The following is a 6,300-nucleotide window of genomic DNA, read 5'->3' as shown; positions in this document are numbered from 1 at the left end:
ATAGGAGCAGATGCATCATTGCAGACCTGGTGAATGATGGGGAGAGTGCCAGTCAGATGGCAGCAGGGGTGGGGGAGCAGGCAAGGTGAGCCATAAATCCAAGGCTTGCTGGATTCTGCAGAGTCCTGCTGCCCCCAGCCCCATCAGGTCCAGGTGCAAAGCAGCTACTGGTTTGGACCCTAAATCCATTGGAAGGACTGATGCTGAAGCTGAAGCTCCAGTACTTTGGCCACCTGACATGAAGAGCTCATTGGAAAAGACCCTGATGCTGGGAAAGATTGAGGGCGGGAGGAGAAGGGGGTGACAGGGGATCAGATGGTTGGATGGCATCACTGACTCAATGCGCCTGAGTTTGAGCAAGCTCTGGGTGATAGTGAAGGACAGGGAAGCTGGTGTGCTGCAGCCCATGGGGCCACAAAGAGTCGGATATGACTGAATGACTGAACAACAACCTAAATCCATAACAGGATTGTACCCAGTGGTTGTCACTTTCCTGTCTTGGCAGTGATGACCAGTTCTCCTGGAGAATCTCAGAGTTCAGGGCCTGCCTTTGGGAGGCCATAGGTGGGAGTGAAACATCAAAGAGTTGGCCCTAAGTGATCTTCAGATGTACCTGGTGGGGACAGTTTGCCAGTGAACCAGAGAGGCTTTGAATCCTTGCTTCTTTTGCTACAAGGACTACAGCTTCTGGATCTCTACCTCAAGGCACAGACAGGAGCTGCCTAGCCTGGGTTCAGATCACTGTAGCGTGACCCTGGGCAAGTCAACTCAACTTGCTGAGCCTCAGTTTGCCCATCTGTAAAATGGGGGAGGGGAACACAGTAGTCATTGTTGTTCAGTCGCTCAGTCGTGTCCAACTCTTTGCAACTCCATGGACTGCAGCAAGCCAGACTTCTCTATCCTTCACCATCTCCATGAGTTTGCTCAAACTCACGTCCATTGAGTCAGTGATGCCATTTAACCATCTCATCCTCTGTCATCTGCTTCTCCTCCTGCCTTCAATCTTTCCTAGCATCAGGGTCATGCTGAGGATTAAATAATTTGATATTTGCCAAGTGCTTAGAATGGGAGAAAGCAATGGCAACCCACTCCAGTGCTCTTGCCTGGAAAATCCCATGGGCGGAGGAGCCTGGTGGGCTGCAGTCCAGGGGGTCACTAAGAGTCAGAGACGACTGAGCGACTTCACTTTCACTTTTCACTTTCATGCATTGGAGAAGGAAACGGCAACCCACTCCAGTGTTCTTGCCTGGAGAATCCCAGGGACGGGGGAGCCTGGTGGGCTGCCGTCTATGGGGTCGCACAGAGTCGGACACGACTGAAGCGACTTAGCAGCAGCAGAATGGGACCTAACACCCAATGAATGATGGAAGGTGTTTGTTTGTAGCAACAAACCAGCTGAGACACAAGTCTGTCCTCTGCAGATTTGCCTTAGCAACTGGGAACAAACTAAGTGTCAAGCCATTGGCAATTGTGGAGGAGATGGCATAGGATGAGGCAGTAAGGCAGGCTCTCAAGAATCCTCAGTGGTGTGAGGGAAATGCTGGCTGTTTGAAGTTAACAGAGGTGGGGTTGGGCCAGATTTAATAACAGTAGCAAACACTCCTGGGTCAGGCTCATTTTGTGCCTACCACAGTTCAAAGGAACCCAGGGCTTGCAAACTTTTCCAGCCAAGAGCCAGAGAATGACTATGTTCAGCCTTTCAGGCCAGAGGATCTCTGTTGCACCCACTCGCTCTGTCCTTGTAGTTTAAAAGCTGCTGTGGACAACCTGTCAATCCATGGGTGTGGCTGGGTGCCAACAAAACTTTATTGACAAACACCAAAACGTGAATTTCACATCATTTTCATGTGCTATGAAATAGTATTCTTATGATTTCCTTCAACAATTTAAACATGCTTAGGGACTTCTCTGGTAGTCCAGTGGCTAAGACTTCAACCTCCTAATGCAGGGGGCCCGGGTTCGATTTAGTTGGGGAACTAAATCCCATACTGCAACGAAGATTCTGCATACCACAAATAAAACCCAGTGCAGCCAAATAATTAATTAATTTTAAAAATAATTATTACAAAAAAGCTTTAGGTCAACGGCTGAACAGAAAAATCTAGCCCTTGAGACGTAGTTTGCTGATCTCTGCCTTAACTCATTGTCATGGCTGCGAGTGGAAGGTACTGTTATCATTCCCATAGTACAGATAAGGAAACTGAAGCACAGAGAAGTTGAGGGAGTTGTCCAAGGTCACACAGCCAGTAAGCTTTTCAATGTTTCTGCAGGAGGTGTTACTTTGATGGTGGGGCGGGGGGTCCAGTCTTCCAAACAGAAACCACCATCCCTACTTTCCCAGCCTTCACACAGTTCCCCCACAAAGCACCATCCTTCCCCTTTGAATCCTCTGGGTCCCTGGGAGGTTAACTGTAGCAGGTATCATTACCCCCATTTTATAGATGAGTAAATTGAGGCCCACGGGTGGCCTTGAAGCCCTAATAACAGCTTTACATTGTGTAAGCAGCCATTTCCGGCTATTAAGCCATTTCATCCACAAAGAGCCCTCAAGGAGGGGGAGGGAAACCCTTATTAGCTTGTGTGAAAGAAGAAACATCACTAAGGCCCAAGGAAGGAAATGATTTGCCCAGGGTCACACAGCGGCTGAGCTATATGTGCAATGTTGGGGCTCCTCCATCACTGCTGGTGCCTGAGGCTCTCACTGGTTCAGCATCTGCCTCCAGTGATAGGAACTAGATGCCTGACCTTTGCATTCATTCATTCATTTGGCTGCACCAAGTCTTAGTTGAAACGTGTGGGGTCTTTAGTTGTGGCATTTGGTCTCTTATTTGAAACATGTGGGATCTTAGTTCCCTGATCAGGGATCACATGGGGGGACCCTACATTGGGAGCATGACGTCTGAGCCATTGAACCACCAGGGAAGCCCCATGACCTTTGTATTCTTTGTCTTGTCTCCATCCTCAGGCCTTGATTTCAGCCTGGCACAAACTAGATCCCCAGGGCTGCAATGTGGGTGAGGCCAATGTGGCACTTATCGAGGGGTGTGATATCTAAGATGGCACCAAAAGCTCAGTCATCAAGATAAATAATCTTTTAAAGTATCTTCAGAAGATCTAGGAGCAACAAAATGTCGCAATTAAATAAAGTCAGGATTGGTATTACTGAATTTTTTTTTTGACCTCAGGCTCCAACCTCAGGCCTGTAGGTAGGCAGGGATGGAAGACCAGATTCGAGGAAGACCAGATTCGAGGCGGCTTGGGGAGACCCTGAGATGGATGCAAAGGGCACCCCAGGCCAAAGGAACGGCCTAAGCAAAAATGGGGGGAGACAGGGCAGCAGCCAGGCATGGACCTTAAAGGCCAGGTCTGCTGTCCTTTGAGGCGGCTACCCCCGATTCTGAAAAGGGGGTGCAGGCAGAGGATGAAGAGCACAATCCTCCCCACTACCTGCCCCCCCTTTCCAGCTGCCGAGAGTGCAAGGCCAGGAGTATGATTCAGAGTGGCCCGGCCTAGGCTTAGCTCCAATCCCTTCCTCCTGCCAACAGCTCCCTCTCCTCCTTTGGATTCTGTTGGAAAAAAAACAAAAAACAAAAAACCTCTCCCTCCCCACCCCACCCCCCACCGCTGCCGGGAGGAATTTGACATGGCAGCAGGCCCAGGCCTCCGCCCTCCCCCAGGCAGTCCTCTGCCAAGCACGACGTGGCCACACCGGGGAGGACCCTATGAGGATGGCACTCTCCCCACCTTGGACACAGAGGAACTCCTGACTCTGGTGAGCCCTCTAGGGGGCCCACCCTGCCCCTCCAGGGCTCAGCCTGGCACTTCGCTCCCTGCCAGGCTGGAGACCATCTGTTCATCATTGAAATCTCAGCACTGGGTTTGGTTGGCAGAGATTTCTGGAGTTCCAGGGCAGGGACCCTGGGCCCTGAAGGAGCAGAGGGCTTGCCCAGGTCTTGGCCCCCTAAGATGGGCCATGCTGGGCTTCTGTGCTGGGTGGGGTTTGAGACCCCTCCATACATCTGCACACACACACACACACACACGGTTCCGTTTCCTCGGTCCCCCCAATTCCGGGAATAGGGCCAGAACTGAGTCCCAGCCAGTCACCTAGCAAGACCTCACCAGGCTGCCAGGCCATGAAGCCTTCCCACAAACACAAATACACCCACCCTGATTACTCCCCCTCCTCTAATTCAGAAAGCAAATCCCAGGTGAGAGCCAAAGTGGCTGCTGGCTGCTGGAGGTTGTTGCCCAATTGCCAAAGTATGGGGGGGCTCTGTCCAGACTCTGGAGCCTTGGGTTCTTCTTACCACATCTGCTTTTCCCTCTCTCAGCCCAGGGAACCCTGGGGGCTCCCCCAGAGCTGGGGGGTGGGGTGGGGCAGGGGTGGGGCAGAGGGGATACTGGAAGGGGCTGGGGGCTGAACTGGAACATATGCAGAGGGGTTAAAGATAGTCTTCTTTCATTAATTCATCTATCAACATTGATCCAGCACCTTCTGTGTGCCAGGCACTGTTCTGGGCACTGAGGATGCGGTAGGGGACCAAAAAAAGGGCAAAATTCTTGCCCTCATGGAACTGATGGTGCAAAAGGGGAGATAGGTGGGGAGCAAGATGTGTAAGGGGAATGTACAGTGTTGGGTGGTGATGAGTAAGTTGGAGAAAAAACAATGAGAGAGATGGGGACGGGAAATGGGCAGGTCAGGCTTGGGGGTGCAATTTAATAAGCTAAAGGAGGTGGAGAAGAAGCCATGTGGGTGTCTAGAGGGAGAGGGGTTCAGAAGGCATAGCACCTGCAAAGGCCCTGGGGCAGGTCCACAACTGGTGTATTGGAGGAACAGAAAGGAGGTCCCTGTGGATGGAGCAGAATGAGCGAGGGAGGAAGGGAGGGCAGGAAGAGGGTGCGGCAGGTCGAGCTGGGCCTCCCGGCCTCAGAGAGGACTTGTACTGTTATTCCAGGTACATGGGAGCCCTGGAGCGCGCGGAGCAGAGGAGGGGGCGGGGCCTGACTCAGGTTCTCTCGGGCGCCCCCTAGCTGCTGCGGGGAGCACAGACCGAGGGCACAGGTGGCAGTCGGGGCCTAGGATGAGCGATGAGCTGGGTCCAGGTGGGTGGTAATGGGGGCTGGGCTGGATCAGGTGAAGGTTGTATACCTACTATGTAAAACTAGCTATTTGCTGGGATGTTCATTAGCTCCACAGGTACGTATTGTGTGTGTGCGTGCTAAGTGGCTTCAGTTGTGTCAGACTCTGCGACCCAATGGACAGTAGCTTGCCAGGCTCCTCTGTCCATGGGATTCTCCAGGCAAGAATATTGGGGGTGGGTTGCCATTTTCTCCTCCAAGGGATTTCCCCAATTCAAGGATTGAACTCCGAAGTCTCTTACGTCTCCTGCATTTACAGGCAGGTTCTTTACCACTAGCGCCACTGGGAGGCCCAGAGAAAGGCAGAACTGCACCCCAAATCCCAGTGTTTAAGTGGCACAGCATATCTTATCAGTGTCTAAAGCCCTCCAGGGCTCCCTGTTGCCCTCAAGATGAATAAGTCTTCCCCGCGGCCCATGAGGCCCTGCATGACCTGCCCCTTCTCCCTCTCTCCCCTTCACTCACTCTGTTTCAGACACACAGGCCTCCGGGCTATTCCTCCAACACACCCGGTCAGGTCCCGCTCCCGGGCCTTTGCACGTGCCATGACTGCTGCCCTGACTCCTCTCCTTCCAATGTGGCTTTTCCTCTGCATCTTCACTTCCTTAGTGCCCGGCACATGGCAATTGTTCAACAAGTATTTAGTGAATGACTTACTGAACGTTTAAGTATAATTCCGGCTTTGTTAAGGCGATAACAGCCCAAGAGCACACATCTGAGCAAAGATCTCCCTCAAACCAACTCTGAGGCCCACAGCTTAGGAAGCACCAGCAGAGGGATGTCTCTAAGGGACCAAGAGGGGTAGATTTGGCGGCCTAAAGGAACCCACTCCGAAACCCTTTGCTGGGCCAATGGGCTTCACCTGGAGATGGGGCGTGACTTGTTGGAGCATTGTCATTGGCCAGCATATACCCAGGCATGTTCTGATAGGCCTCGCGGCCAGGCGCAGGCTGATTGGCTACTTCCTCTCCACCCACCATACCCAGGCCCGGGATTCCACTGTTTGTGCTGGTGCCCAGTTCTGAGTTGCATTTTCTATCCTGATGGTGCCCTCAGGGCCAAGGCAGTGGCACTGCCCAGGCATGCCGCCCTCAGATTTTGCAACTGTAGCATGCCTTGGGCTCCTTCTACCAGTTCCTGGAACCCTGGCATGGCCGA

The sequence above is a fragment of the Bos indicus x Bos taurus genome, chromosome 7 (genome assembly GCF_003369695.1).
Source record: "Bos indicus x Bos taurus breed Angus x Brahman F1 hybrid chromosome 7, Bos_hybrid_MaternalHap_v2.0, whole genome shotgun sequence".
Lineage (NCBI taxonomy): Eukaryota > Metazoa > Chordata > Mammalia > Artiodactyla > Bovidae > Bos > Bos indicus x Bos taurus.
The sequence above is the reverse complement of the archived record's forward strand: the minus strand, read 5'-3'. Positions refer to the sequence as shown.